Source organism: Symphalangus syndactylus, chromosome 1 (assembly GCF_028878055.3).
Source record: "Symphalangus syndactylus isolate Jambi chromosome 1, NHGRI_mSymSyn1-v2.1_pri, whole genome shotgun sequence".
In the NCBI taxonomy this organism is placed as follows: domain Eukaryota; kingdom Metazoa; phylum Chordata; class Mammalia; order Primates; family Hylobatidae; genus Symphalangus; species Symphalangus syndactylus.
The window spans coordinates 27,763,768-27,777,371 of NC_072423.2; the positions used below are offsets into that span (position 1 = coordinate 27,763,768).

Consider the following 13,604-nt stretch of genomic DNA (forward strand, 5'->3'; position numbering starts at 1 on the left):
CACCATATCGTCCGAAAACAATCCTTCTATCTTTTCTTTACCCAACTGTTTCCCATCCTTTAAAGTCCTGATCTAGTCCAGGAAGTCCTCAATGGTCTCCTCTACTCTTTCTACTTGTATATTTTGTACCTCGCAATTTGGCAGCTGATTAAATGCTCCCCTGTATTATCTTTTTTTTTTTTTTTTGAGGCAGAGTCTCGCTTTTGTTGCCCAGGCTGGAGTGCAATGGCACAATCTCGGCTCACTGCAACCTCCGCCTCCCAGATTCAAGAGATTCTCCTGCCTCAGCCTCCCAAGTAGCTGGGATTACAGGTGCCCACCACGCCCAGCTAATTTTTTTGTATTTTTAGTAGAGACGGGGTTTCACTATGTTGGCCAGGCTGGTCTTGAACTCCTCACTTCAGGTGATCTGCCCACCTCCACCTCCCAAATTACTGGGATTACAGGCATGAGCCACCGCACCTGGCCTGCTCCCCTGTATTATCTAGTCTTGCTTCTGTTGTGTTCATTGTGTGTCCTTGATTCAATTGTAAACTGCCTCTATGCAGATAAGTCATGCCCAGCACTCCTCTTCCCCTGCTGCATGTAGCTCAAAGAAGTCTACACTGCAGGACATCAGATATCAGGAAAAACCACTGATTGTCTGAAATACAATTAGTAGAAGGCGCAAGACCATAAGTAGTCATCTTTTCCATTTTAAGGCGTTTGACAGACAGCAAAGCTATTCAGGAATAGAACCCAGGAGAAGCTCCCATATGAAGCAGGAGGTTCAGAGGGTAGGAGTTGAGATAAAGATTGGAGTTGGGCTAGCACTGAGTACCGATTAAATAACACTGAGTTTTCATCTTGGCTGTAGTGCCTACTAGTGTGGCTTTGTGGCCCTGGACAAACTATTTAACTTCCTGAAGTCGTACTGTTACTGTAGGTAGCTAGTCAGGCATGAGCAGGGCAGAGAGTGCTGCCCACCCACCCACACACCAGGAATGTCAGGCAACCATCAGGTGATGGGCAGGTGGTTGTTAGCCGTCTCTCGAAATAATAATTGGTCCCAGCCAGCACCAGGGAAAGGCAGCCTCACAATAAACAGAAATACCTAAAGCTGGTGATCAGCAGCTTCCCGATAAGATCTCAGGAGGTGGGCGAGTGGGCCCGAGCATGCGCATTAAGAAGCAAAATGGTAGGCCGGGCTTGGTTGCTCAGGCCTGAAATCCCAGCACTTTGGGAAGCTGAGGTGGGTGGATCGCCTGAGGGCAGGAGTTTGAGAACAGCCTGGCCAACATGGTGAAACCCTGTCTCTACTAAAAATACAAAAATTAGCCTGGCGCGGTGGCGGGTGCCTGTAATCCCAGCTACTCAGGAGGCTGAGGCAGCGAATAGCTTGAACCCGGGAGTCGGAGGTTGCAGTGAGCTGAGATCGCGCCACTGCACTCCAGCCTGGGCAACAGAACGAGACTCCGTCTCAAAAAAAAAAAAAAAAGAAGCAAAATGGCAGAGTTTAACTGGTATATAACCTAATAGGGACATTTAACTGGTAAGAGAAGAACGCCTCAAGTGAGCATGGGTACAACTCTAGTAAACACACTGCGCATGCTCCCCTCCCAAGCGCTAACTGGCCACTGCGCATGTGGACAGCCCACCCCAAAGGGAAGAATCACAGGAGCAGGGATGCAAGACTCCGGAAGTATGCCAATGTATAGAACCCCAAGTCAAAAGGTCAAACCGCACACTTGATCTCTGAAGTTGCCCACTTGGCTCTCTTCCAAGTCTACTTTCCTTCCTTTCATTCCTGCTCTAAAGCTTTTTAATAAAATTTCTCTCCTGCTCTAGAACTTGCCTGGGTCTCTCCTCTGCCTTATGCCTCTGGGTCGAATTCTTTTATCTGAGGAGGCAAGAAGTGAGGTTGCTGCAGACCGGTAGGGACTCACCACCCATAACAGTAGTTACCCATTGGCAAAATGAGCATGACAAAACGTCCACTTTCCAAGCTCTTGATGAAGCTGACTTGGACAGTGTTCACAGTCAGAAGATGTTGGTCGCCTGCCCTTCTCCATCAGAGCCTCTTCTGTCTCTCAGTGTTCTGGATTGAATTGGTAATCATAGGTTTTGGTTTTTCTTCTGTTTCTCACTTTCTGGGAATGTGAGATTGGAGCTGTGTTTTAAGACGTAGGTTTTATTATTATTCAGGTATGGTGAGGCCAACAGATCAGGAGGTGACTACCATTGAAAAGATAGCTTTTATACTCAGAGTTCCTTAGAAACAGGAGCCTCGGCCCAGCATTCAGGAGCCTATCGGGTAACACCAGGTGGGTCAGGAGGCAGAAAGGGCCAGGGGAAATCGAGGGTGAGAAACTTTACTGTGGTTTTCACAGGAGGGATTGGGCACGGCAGGGTCAACAGAGAAGGCAGGTTTAGGATTGGCCAGTTGGAATAATTTCTGCAGGCTCTGGGGCTTAGAGGGTGTCTCGAGTCATCTGGTATCTGGCCCTGGGATGATTGGGGCAAAAGAATTTTGCCTCCTGGAGTGTAAGAGCCAGGCAAAGAAGGTGGCTTGGAGTATGGGATCTGGATCCGTTAGTTTGCATATGAAAGGCCCACTACCAGGGGACGAGTTTGCTGTCTCTAAAAATTGGCTAACCCTGGGAAAGGCAGTCTATTCCAAGTCAGCGAGCCCCCAGATACCAGAGCATCAAGAATATAGAAAATAGAGAGGCTGGGTGCGGTGGCTCACGCCTGTAATCCCAGCACTTTGAGAGGCCAAGGTGGGCTGATCACAAGGTCAGGAGATCGAGACCATCCTGGCTAACACGGTGAAACCCTGTCTCTACTAAAAATACAAAAAATTAGCCGGGCGTGGTGGCGGGCGCTTGTAGTCCCAGCTACTCGGGAGGCTGAGGCAGGAGAATGGCGTGAACCCAGGAGGCAGAGCTTGCAGTGAGCTGAGATCGGGCCACTGCACTCCAGCCTGGGCGACAAAGCAAGACTCTGTCAAAAAAAAAAGAAAAAGAAAGAAAGAAGAGAGAGAGAGAGAGAGAGAGAAAAAGAAAGAAAGAAAGAAAGAAAGAAAGAGAAAATAGAGAGAGAGAGAAAAAAGAATATAATAAAATTGGCCAGGTGTGCCTGTGATCCCAGTACTTTGGGAGGCCGAGGCAGGTGGATCACCTGAGGTTGGGAGTTCGAGACCAGCCTGACCAGCATGGAGAAACCCCGTCTCCATGTGGGGTTTAGCTGGGTGTGGTGGTGCACACCTATAATCCCAGCTACTTAGAAGGCGGAGGCAGGAGAATTGCTTGAACCCAGGGGGCGGAGGTTGCAGTGAGCCGAGACTGCACCATTGCACTCCAGCCTGGGCAACAAGAGCGAAACTCAGTTTTAAAAAAAATCATAATCATAATAAAATATAACCAATGCAGTTAGTGAGTGGGGGAAACACACCTGCTCTCCTATGATTCCTGTGCTCCAGAGTTCCTTGGCCTAAAGCTGCCTATATAAGGAACTACTTAATCTCCAGCCTAAGAATAATAATCATTAGGAAAATGGCCTCTCTTTCCCCCGGCTCCACAAGGATTCTGGCTTTCCTAGGCCCTGTCAGCAATCTCCTCTCTGCTGTCTTCACATAGAAAGGTTTTAAACTCATAATGATAAGTATCTCAGAGAGGTTACAAAATGACTTTGATGGGAAGAGAGTAAAATCCTCCCTGGAAAATTTCAACGCAGATGGCTGTCTTTCAAAGAGGAGACCTTAAAAAAGAAAGATAAACGAGAAAACCAATAAACAGCATAATAAAACATTTCCAAACGAGGGTTGCCGCTCAGCTGTAAAAGCTCATTGAAGTCTAATCGTGATAAAAGACTTTGAAATAATAAACCTAGCTGCAAATTAGGAATGCCTGCAAATGTAGTAATTTCTACCTAAGAGGCTTTGTGTCCAAACATGTCATTTGAGACTCCAGGCAGACAAAGGAGGATGCCCTTGGAAACAGGGCTGCCATTCAGCCCGGCAGCCCGAGGGCATTGGATTTCCTCACTGGGCTCAATAACATTTTCAGCCACATTAGGCACCAGCTTCAGACCTGGTGGGAAGCAAATTTAAGTGTCTCTTTTAGTGAGAAACAAAGAGAATGCTGTATTTCACAAAAGAAAGAAATTCGATCACTCTGGATTGGCAGACCTGGAGTCTTAATGATTAAATTTGACAGTAGCTTGTGCTTCTAGAAGTTGATTTACTTTACTATTTTAAACTATGGGATGCTTCATGAATTTGCGTGTCATCCTTACAAAGGGGCCATGCGAATCTTCTCCATATTGTTCCAATTTTGGTATATGTGCTGCCAAAGCAAGCACAGAAGTTGATTTTTAAAGACATTTTTGGGCTCAGAAAACTTAACCCAAAGGGATGAAATGCCCCAGATCTTATACTGAGCACAAATTCTTCAACAGCCTAGGAAAAATGTTTATCCTATTCACATTTATCTTTGTATTCCTAGGGATAAATGAATGAATGATCCTATAAACAGAGAGGCAGTCCCGTGGTGCTGATAGAGTAATAGATGACTCAACTCACCAATTCATTCATACGTTCAATCATTTACTCAATTTGAGGATATAAACTGAAGGCCGCCATGTGCCAGGCATTTGACATACAGAGTTAGCAAGAGAGATCTGTGGCAAGACACAGAAACAGGGGCATCTGGGGTGGGGAGTGGAGGTTCTCACACCTGTAGGTAGAGAAGAAGAAAGGCTTTTGGGATCTGCAGAGAGGAGAAGGAAGGGAGCTGTAGGTGCAGGGGAGGGTATGCAACAATGGGTAAGGACACCAGATCCAAGAGCAGGGAGATCTCTGGTCCAAAAAACAAAATATAATTTTTTTTTTTTTTGAGTCGGAGTTTCGCTGTTGTTGCCCAGGCTGGAGTGCAGTGGTGTGATCTCGGCTCACCACAACCTCCACCTCTCAGGTTCAAGCAATTCTCCTGTCTCAGCCTCCTGAGTAGCTGGGATTACAGGCATGCGCCACCACGCCCAGCTAATTTTATATTTTTAGTAGAGATGGGGTTTCTCCATGTTGGTCAGGCTAGTCTTGAACTCCCAACCTCAGGTGATCCTGCCAGCCTCAGCCTCCCAAAGTGCTGGGATTACAGGTGTGAGCCACCACACCCAGCTACAAAATATAAATTAAAAGACTAAGAAACCAAGGATTGAGGGGTGAATGGAAAAGATTTACTATCAAGCAAAGGACCCTAGACCAGTCTAGAGCCTAGGCTCTAGGGGATGAGTTTAAGGAAGGTGAAATGGTGTCTTTTAAAGCTAAAGGATCACGAATGATCTCTGCCCCAATTTAGGAGAGCAGTTTCTGAGTGTGCCTGAGGGGCTAGTGCATTAGATAACCCTTGGACTTCCCAGAGGGAACCAGCTGTGGGTGTTGGTGTCACTCGGCTCCCTCTACTGTGTACATGAGGTACCCAGTTGGGATCATGGCATCCAGTTAGGTCTACACAGTTGTCAGCCGGTCATGGGCCAGGTCAGGATTTGTCATAGAAAGGACAGTAGACAGAAATTGCTTGGGTGGAGATCATCCTACCCCAATAATTCTTGCTCTTGCATATATTCTGAGACACTTATGGTAGGAAAAATCCTAAAGTGACCCCATTCATGAAATGTCCTGTTCTCATCCCATGGTCTAGGAATACCCTGATTAGGCTCCATTATCTGGCAAAAAGTGATTTTGCAGATGTCATTAAGGTCACTAATCGGTTGATTCAGAGTTAATCAAAGGGGGACTTTCGTGTGGGGGGCTAATCTAATCACAAATCCATTACAAACAGAGAGTTTTATCCAGTTGATGGCAAAAAGGGAGGTCAGAGAGATTGAAAGCATAAGAATTTGATGCACCTTGAAGATGGAGGAGGTCACAGGTAAGGACCAAAGAGCAGCTTCTAGGAGATGAGAGTGACCCATGGCTGACAGCCCACAAGGTAGCAGGGACCTCAGTCTCACAGCTGCACAGAACTAAATTTTGCCAACAAGCTGAATGAACTTGGAAGCAGCTTCTTCCCTAGAGTCCAGCCTAGCCAGCGTCTTGGTTTTAGCCTTGTGATACCAGAGCAGAGAACCCACATGGGCCTGCCCAGACTTCTGACCTACAAAACTGTGAGTTTAAAATAGGCGCCGGTTTCAACACCTATTTGGTGTTTGTGGTAATTTATTTTTATTTTGTTTCAGAGAAGGGGTCTCACTATGTTACCCAGTCTGGAGTGCGGTGGCTATTTTCAGGCACGTTCCCACTGCTGATCAGCATGGGAGTTCTGACCTGCTCCATTTCTGGCCGGGGCTGATTCACCCCTTCTTAGGCAACCTAGTGGTCCCTCACTGCCGAGAGGTCACCATACCGATGCCAAAATTAGTGCAGACATCTGATTGGCATAGCGCACTAAGGTCCAGAACTCCTGGGCTCAAGACATCCTCTGGCCTCAGACCCTGAGTAGCTGGGGCTACAGGTGCGCACCACCATGCCCGGCAGTGATAATTTGTCATGCAGCAATGGAAAATTAACACAACCTTCTGAGAGTCAGACATTGGGCTGGATGAAATAGAGACATAGCAGGTGCAGTCAAGAACCTTTAATCTTGTGAGGACAACAAATGTAGGCTGGCACAGAGAAATGCAGGATTAAAGTTCAGATGAGTGGGGCATGGAAAATCACTGAAAAATCACTTCAGAGATGTTCTGAGAAGAGATGTGGGACAGCTGGGCGCAGTGGCTCACGCCTAGCACTTTGGGAGGCCAAGGTGGGTGGATCACCTGAGGTCAAGAGTCTGAGACCCGCCTGGTCAACGTGGCGAAAACCCACCTGTATGAAGAATACAAAAATTAGCTGGGCATGGTGGCGGGTGCCTGTAATCCCAGCTACTCGGGAGGCTGAGGCAGGAGAATCGCTTGAACCCGGGAGGTGGAGGTTGCAGTGAGCCAAGATCACACCACTGCACTCTAGCCTGGGCAATGGAGTGAGACTCCATCTTAAAAAAAAAAAAAGAGACAAGGGGCAATGGGATGTGGTGATAAGGATGGCATCAGGGATGAGCTTGGTGGCTCCAATGATAACATAACCCCCAACATTTAGGTGGTCCTGGGGCCCCAAAGATGCTCTATAGAGAGATGGGCACGCATAGAGGAGCGAGTCCTCCCTTTCCTTTTTTACATCAAAATCAATGGGAGAAAAAAAAATCAAGAAGCAAGAATTTGGTTAAGGAGAGGATATAGGACTAAATGGCTCCTGTTGCTAAAAATTAATGAGCTGTTCCCTAAGGTGTTTATTACAGATACCGTTAATAGACTGTATCCGTTTTCCTTTAAAAGATGTTGCTACTGCCCAATTATCCAAAATTCTGTTTCTTTTCAACAGTATTTTATAAAAAGCCAGCACATTAAAATAAAAGGAATGTTTAAGAACCCTGGGGAGATTAAGCTGTCAGCCAGCTGAGGCAGACCCTCTCTTGAGAACAGATTAATTTCTTCTTTTTATCTCTGCACATGCTTCCCCAGGACCTCCGAAAGATGAGGATGTCAGTGAAGAAAATATTCCAACTACCAACTTCTCTGCTCTCTGAAGGGTGAGAGGTGGGGAGGGATGGCAGGGAGGTTGGGCAATGGCAGATGGGCGGAGGGAAAAGAAGCAAAGAAGCACTGCTCACTGAACTATGGCCTGAGAGGTCCCCAGAAACACTGCTCAGAAGGGGGCCGTCTGCATCCCGCCAATTAGCATCCCAAAGACCTTGATAAATGGATGGCAAAAACATCCATTCCCCTTAATTTTTTCTTTTTTTTCTGTCACCCAGGCTGGAGTGCAGTGGTGTGATCACAGCTCACTGCAGCCTTGCCCTCCCGGGCTCAAGCAACAATCCTACCTCAGTCTCCTGAGTAGCTGGGACTACAGGCATGCACCACCACACCCAGCTAATTAAAAAAAAAAAAATTATAGAGACAGGGTCATGCTACATTGCCCAGGCTGGTCTTTAACTCCTGGTTTTAAGCGATCTTCCTGCCTTGGCCTCCTAAAGTGTTAGGATTACAGGTGTGAGCCACTTTGCCCAGCCTAATGTCGCTACATTTACCAGTTTGCTTTGTTAGGACAATATCTCTCCTTCAGGTTCACAGAACATGTTCCCTCTTCTTTCCCAACCTAAAATATCATAGCAAAAGATTGGAGACCTCACCATCCTGGCTAACATGGTGAAACCCTGTCTCTACTAAAAATACAAAAAAAATTAGCCAGGCATGGTGGCGGGCGCCTGTAGTCCCAGCTACTCGGGAGGCTGAGGCAGGAGAATGGCGTGAACCTGGGAGGCGGAGCTTGCAGTGAGCCGAGATCGCGCCACTGCACTCCAGCCTGCGTGACACAGCGAGACTCTGTCTCAGAAAAAGATTGGAGACCTCAGATCACAAAGAAATAATCCAGTGACAGAAAATATTTACAACTGTACAAATCAATTTCTTAGCTTCCATTCACCTGCATATCTGCCCTGAGTACCGTGGAACCTATCGTGGGTTTGGGTGTGGGTGGGAAGTTGAGATGGGCCTAGTGTTGATTCAGTTACAGGATATGACTGTATTCTTTTTGTTTGTTTGTTTTGAGACGGAGTGCACTGGCGTGATCTTGGTTCACTGCAACTGGGGTCCAGGATCAAGCAATTATCCTGCCTCAGCCTCCCGAGTAGCTCGGTTTGTAGGCAAGCGCCACCATACCCAGCTAATTTTTGTATTTTTAGTAGAGATGGGGTTTCACCATGTTGGCCAGGCTGGTCTTGAACTCCTGACCTCGTGATCTGCCCTCCTCGGCCTCCCAAAGTGCTGGGATTACAGGTGTGAGCCACTGCGCTCAGCCATGACTGTATTCTTGAAGGCGCCTTTCCCTCCTTGGCAGGTATCCTGTGTGAACTTTTGTGCAGGACGTATGCTCAGCCCTTGCTTCAGCCTCACTTCATGTTTGTCTGCAGAGACGCTTCCTCCTCTTGGCCTGCCATGACCTGTTCCTGAACATGTCTAGTTTCACATTCAGAGTCTCCCTTACCTATCAATTGTTGCAGCCACTCTGGGCTGTTTCTGCCTCCTAAATACCCTGTGCTCTCTCTTCTTTCTTTTTTATTTTTATTTTTTTGAGACTGAGTTTTGCTCTTGTCGCCCAGGCTGGAGTGCAATTGTAACCTCTGCCTCCCGGGTTCAAATGATTCTTCTGTGTCAGCCTCTCGAGTAGCTGGGATTACAGGCATGTGCCACCGCACCTGGCTAATTTTTTTTTTTTTTTTTTTTTTTAAGACGGAGTCTCTCTGTGTCTCCCAGGCTGGAGGGCAGTGGCTCAATCTCAGCTCACTGCAATCTCCACCTCCCGGGTCCTGGTTCAAGCAATTCTCCTGCCTCAGCCTCCCCAGTAGCTGGGATTACAGGTGTGCGCCACCATGCCTAGCTAATTTTTGTATTTTTAGTAAAGACAGGGTTTCACCACGTTGGCTAGGCTGGTCTTGAACGTCTGACCTTGTGGTCCGCCCGCCTCGGCCTCCCAAAGTGCTGGGGTTACAGGCATGAGCCACCGTGCCCGGCCTAAATTTTGTATTTTTAGTAGAGACAAGGTTTCATCATGTTGGCCAGGCTGGTCTCGAACTCCTGACCTCAGGTAATCTGCCTGCCTCAGCCTCCCGAAGTGCTGGGATTATAGGCATGAGCCACCACACCCAGCCTGACATCTCCTTATTTACTAGGCAAATTTCTACCTATTCTTCAAGTCTCAACATAAACTCTAGCTCTATTAAGCTTTCAATGATTCTTTTCAATGATGAGATCCCTCATGCTCTCACCAACCCTTGGTTGGCTTAGTGGACTGCAGTCGTCTGTAAGGCTCTCTGTTAAATCCCGCGAGTTGACAGAGAGCTCCTCTGTTGCTTTGTTCATTTTCATATTTGTTTTTTGGAGGTGGAGTCTTGCTTTGTCGTCCAGGCTGGAGTGCAGTGGTGCGATCTTGGGTCACTGCAACTTCCGCCTCCCAGGCTCAAGCAATTCTCCTGTCTCAGCCTCCTGAGTAGCTGGGACTACAGGTGCCCACCACCACGACTGGCTAATTTTTGTATTTTTAGTAGAGACAGTATTTCACCATGTTGGCCAGGCTGGTGTCGAGCTCCTGACCTCAAGTGATCCACCCGCCTCGCCCTCCCAAAGTGCTGGGATTACAGATGTGAGCCACCACACCCAGCCCGTTTTCATATTTGGGTTGCTAACATTATTACTCTTCTGTAATTAATATTTGCTGACTGAAGGGCAGTAGAGATTACGGGCTGTCCTGTAGATGGGGTGTGTGAAGTGTTTGTCCTGCACAATGTCTGGCTTATCCTCCTAAGGTGCTCATTAAATCTTGGGCTTCTCATGGAAAAGAAGTGAACACACTGAGAAAAATGCAGAGCCCTTCTGAGTGAAGCCACCCAAAATGCTAACATACGTCGGAGGAGGGTTTATTTGTAGTGGAAACAAAACAGTAAGACTTTGAAGGCCAGGTGCAGTGGCTCCCACCCGTAATCCTAGCACTTTAGGAAGTTGAGGCAGGAGGGATCACTTGAGTCCAGGAGTTCGAGCCCAGCCTGGGCAACATGGCGTAACCTTGTCTCTACAAAAATAAAAAAAATTAGCTGGCAGTGGTGGCATCCTCCTATAGTCCCTGCTACTAGGGAGGCTGAGGTGACAGGATCGCTTGAGCCTGAGAGGTCAAGGCTGCAGTGAGCTATGATGTGCCACTGTGCTCCAGGCTGGATGACAGAGCAAGATCCTGTCTCAAAAAAAAAAAAAAAGACTTTGGAAAGTACTTGTGAGACATTCAGGTTTTGAGAATTTGGGTTTGGTGAACCTATTAGAGAAGAAAAAAATAAGTAGATACCAGTTTCTTGTTGGTACTTTTCCTCAGCTGCAGTCTTATTAATTTCCAATGCTGTCTACTTTTGGCAGGCCAAGAAGTTATATCCCTGGGGTGGTTTTTTGTTTTTGTTTTTTAACTCAACAGTGGAAAGGACAGGAGACTTGGAGTCAGAAACTCCCAAGTCCCAGCCTTGACTCTGCTATTCTCTGCTAATGTGACCTTAAGATCTCGGTGCCTCAATTATGTCATCCTCAAAATGGGGGTATAACAATGGCAGTCGAGATCTCCTCACAAGGCTGTAGTGACTCGTTAATGAGATACCTTAGATGTAGTTGACAGATTTTTTTTTTTTTTTTTTGAGACAGCGTCTCTTTCTGTCACCCAGGCTGGAGTGCAGTGGTGCAACCTCGCCTCACTGCAACCACTGCCTCCCGAGTTCAAGCGATTCTCCTGCCTCAGCCTCCCGAGTATCTGGGACTACAGGTGCCCGCCACTATGCCCAGCTAATTTTTGTATTTTTAGTAGAGATGGGGTTTCACCATGTTGGCCAAGCTGTTCTCGAACTCCTGACCTCATGATCCGCCCACCTTGGCCTCCCAAAGTGCTGGGATTACAGGCATGAGCCACTGTGACCGGCCAACAGAGAATTTTTTTCTTTAAATTTGCGAATCAGGCAGCCTCCTGAACCAGAATAGGTTCAGAGAGACTCCTGACAGATTCTTTGTTTAAAAACATTTTAAAATCATTTAAAAAATGAAATGAGTTTCATACAGCTATAAAATAGATATGTGTCAAAGATTTTATTTAACTCATTAATTAATGGGGGAGCCAGTAAAGCTTTAAAAACCAATTCAAAGGAGACGCTGAACAGCAAGACACATAAATATATAGTCAATTAGGAACGCTGAGTGCCTTTATTAATAGAGGCAAAACTGGCTTCAGAGGTGGTGGTGGTAGCAGGTTGGGATCAATTGCACCTCAACTGGACAAAATTCATTTGCATGTCTGTGCAGGAATCATTACTATCAGTTTTGTAAACTCACAGGGTTGAAAAACAGCTCCTACGGCTGAGAAAGCAATGTGCAAATTGTAGTTTTCTTTTTTTTTTTTTTTTTTGAGACGGAGTCTCGCTCTGTGGCCCAAGCTGGAGTGCAGTGGCGCAGTCTCGGCTCACTGCAAGCTCCGCCTCCCAGGTTCAAGCAATTCTCCTGCCTCAGCCTCTCCGAGTAGCTGGGACTACAGGCGCCCGCCACCATGCCCAGCTAATCTTTTTGTATTTTTAGTAGAGACAGGGTTTCACCATGGTCTCGATCTCCTGACCTCGTGATCCGCCCGCCTCGGCCTCCCAAAGTGCTGGGATTACAAGCGTGAGCCACCGCGCCCGGCCCTAAATCGTAGTTTTCTTAATTCCTAGGCAATGTGTGGCACACACAGTGCTTGTGGAAGGAGGCTGCCTGGCCTATTAAACCTTAAAAATCACGTTTTTTTTTTGTTGCTGTTGTTGCTTTTTTTGTTTTTTTGAGACTGAGTCTCGGTCTCTTGCCCAGGCTGGAGTGCAGTGGCGCGATCTCGGCTCACTGCAAGCTCCGCTTTCTGGGTTCACGCCATTCTCCTGCCTCAGCCTCCCGAGTAGCTGGGACTACAGGCGCCCGCCACTGCGCCCGGCTAATTTTTTTGTATTTTTAGTAGAGACGGGGTTTCACCATAGTCTCAATCTCCTGACCTCGTGACCCGCCCACCTCGGCCTCCCAAAGTGCTGGGATTACAGGCGTGAGCCACCGTGCCCGGCCACCTTTTTGTTTTTGAGACAGGGTCTCACTCTGTTACGCAGGCTGGAGTGCAGTGGCACCATCAGGGCTCACTGCAGCTTCGACCTTCTGTGCTCAAGCAATCCTCTTGCCTCAGCTTCCTAAGTAGTTGGTACAACAGGCACGTGCCACCACATCTGGCTAATTTTTAAATTTTTAGCCGAGATGGGGTCTCACTATGCTGCTCAGGCTGCTCTTAAACTCCTGGCCTCAAGTGATCTTCCTGCCTTGGCCTCCGAAAGTGTTGGGATTACAGGCATGAGCTATCACACCTGGCCCCATCTTATCTTTTGTGTTTTGTTTTTAATCTCCAAGACTCTTTGTCTTTTTTTTAAATTTTTTTTTTCTGTTTTCTCTTTGTTTTTTTATTTATTTTCTATTTTGAGATGGAGTCTCGCTCTGTTGCCCAGGCTGGAGTGCAGTCGTGTGATCTCAGCTTACTGCAAACTTGGCCTCCCAGGTTCAAGCAATTCTCCTGCCTCAGCCTCCCGAGTAGCTGGGATTACTGGTGCGTACCACCACGCCCGGCTAATTTTTGTATTTTTAGTAGAAACGGAGTTTCACCATGTTGGCCAGGCTGGTCTCAAACTCATGACCTCAGGTGATCCACCCGCCTCGGCCTCCCAAAGTGCTGGGATTACAGGTGTGAGTCACTGCACCTGGCCTACGGTTGTTTTTAAAAGACCTATGCTAAATTCTAGTTTTCAAAAAAGTAAAATCTTGACTCATGCAAATATAAAATGAACATGTGTCAAAGATTTTAATTCATTGGTGAATGTGGAAACCAGTAAGCTGCTAAAATTGGTTCAATTGAGAATTTAATTTAGAGATTTTTATTCTGTAAAGACATGATTCCTTTGCATTGCTATGAACAGGAATCTGTGCGTTCCAATGGACGAGGAAAATTT

The 13,604-nt window shown here is 47.0% G+C and overlaps 1 non-coding gene across 1 annotated transcript; it reads right to left on the reverse strand.

Annotated features, from left to right (window-relative positions):
- Window positions 1-4,234: 4,234 nt before the first annotated feature.
- Window positions 4,235-4,341, reverse strand: LOC129461225 (U6 spliceosomal RNA). The gene has a single exon (XR_008650430.1). It is a non-coding gene; the product is annotated as a U6 spliceosomal RNA (small nuclear RNA).
- Window positions 4,342-13,604: the final 9,263 nt, after the last annotated feature.